This window comes from Furipterus horrens, unplaced genomic scaffold (genome assembly GCF_987537825.1).
Source record: "Furipterus horrens unplaced genomic scaffold, mFurHor1.1.pri manual_scaffold_7, whole genome shotgun sequence".
NCBI classification, from domain to species: Eukaryota; Metazoa; Chordata; class Mammalia; order Chiroptera; family Furipteridae; genus Furipterus; species Furipterus horrens.
The window spans coordinates 93,155,660-93,157,477 of NW_028327177.1; positions in this window are offsets into that span (position 1 = coordinate 93,155,660).

Sequence of the window (1,818 nt, forward strand, 5' to 3'; positions counted from 1 at the left end):
TCAAGAGCAAAAAGCTAGTATTGGGGGGAATAAGGGAAGAAATTATGTTTATTTTTATCATTTTTGTGTAAGTTCTTTTTTGATTACTGAAAGTATCTTCTTGCTTTTAATAATCAATTTAAGAATGTTACCTGGAATGCAGCAAATACTTAAGAAAAAAAGTGATGGGTCAGAAAGCCACATAAGGCATTATCTTCTGAAATTTTTTGATATATCTGGGTTTGTTCATCTAGTGATTTTAAAAATGTATTCTAAGGCCCTGGCCAGATATCTCATTTGATTAGAACATTGTCCTGATATTTTAAGGTTGTGGGCTCAAGGAATATGCAAGAACCAACCAATGAATGCATAAGCGAGTGGAACAACAAATTAATCTCTATCCTCCTCTCATTCTCTTCCACTCTATATAAAAAAATCAATTAAAAATAGATATTTTTCCATATGTTTATTTTATTTTATTTTTAAGTATATTTTATTGATTATGCTATTACAACTGTCCCAATTTTTTTCCTTTGTCCACCTCCACCTGGTACCCACCTTTCCTCCAGCAATCCTCCTCTTAGTTCATGTCCATGAGTCATGCATATAAGTTATTTCGCTTCTCCATTACCTTTACTATTCTTAACATCTCCCTGTCTATTTTGTACCTACCAATTATGCTTCTTAATCCCTGCAGCTTTCCCCCCATTCTCTCCCTCCCCCTCCCAGCTAATAACCCTCCAAATGATATCCATATCTATGATTCTGTTCCTGTCCTAGTTGTTTGCTTATTTGTTTTTGTTTTTTAGATTCGGTTGTTGATAGTTGTGAGTTTGTTATCATTTTACTGTTCATAGTTTTGATCTTGTCCTTCTTAAATAAGCCCCTTTTAGATTTCATATAATAGGGCTTGGTGATGATGAACTTTAGCTTTACCTTCTCTGGGAAGCACTTTATCTGTCCTTCCATTCTAAATGATAGTTTTGCTGGATAGAGTAATTTGGGTTGTAGATCCTTACTTTTCATCACTTTAAATGCTTCTTGTCAGTCCCTTCTTGCCTGCAAAGTTTGGTTTGTTTTGAGAAATCAGCTGATAGTTTTATGGGAACTCTCTGCTTTTCTCTTGCTTCTTTTAAGATTCTCTCTTTATCTTTAATCTTTGGCATTTTAATTATGATGTGTCTTGGTGTAGTCTTCTTTGTGTCCAACTTGTTTTGGACTCTGTGCTTCTTGAACTTGTATATCTATATCTTTTGCCAAATTAAGTAAGTTCTCTTTATTTTTTTCAAGTAAGTTTTCAATTTCTTGCTCTTCCTCTTCTTCTGGCATCTCTATGATTCAGATGTTGGCACATCTGGAGATGTCCCAGAGTCTTCTTATTTTTCTCTTCATTTAAAAAAAAAATTCTTGTTTCTTCATTCTGTACCGGTTGACTGTTTATTTCTTCCTATGTTCCAAATCGTTGATTTGAACCACAGCTTCCTTCCCTTCACTGTTGGTTCCCTGTGGATTTTTCTTTATTTCACTTAGTGTAGCCTTTATTTTTTCCCTATGCCTTTGTCATATTCAATGAGTTCTCTGAGCATCCTTATCACCAGTGTTTTGAACTCTGCATCTGATACATTAGCTATCTCTGTTTTGTTTAGTTCTTTTCCTGGAATCCTGTTCTGTTCTTTAATTTGAGGCAGATTTCTTTGCCTCCTCAATTTGGTAGCCACCCTGTGTTTGTTTCTGTGCATTAGGTAGAGCTACTTTGACTCCCTGTCTTGGGGCACCTGTTACATTGTATGGGGCAGCACCTTAGGTAATCACCAGGGTGGGGCAACCTGCTTTACTACT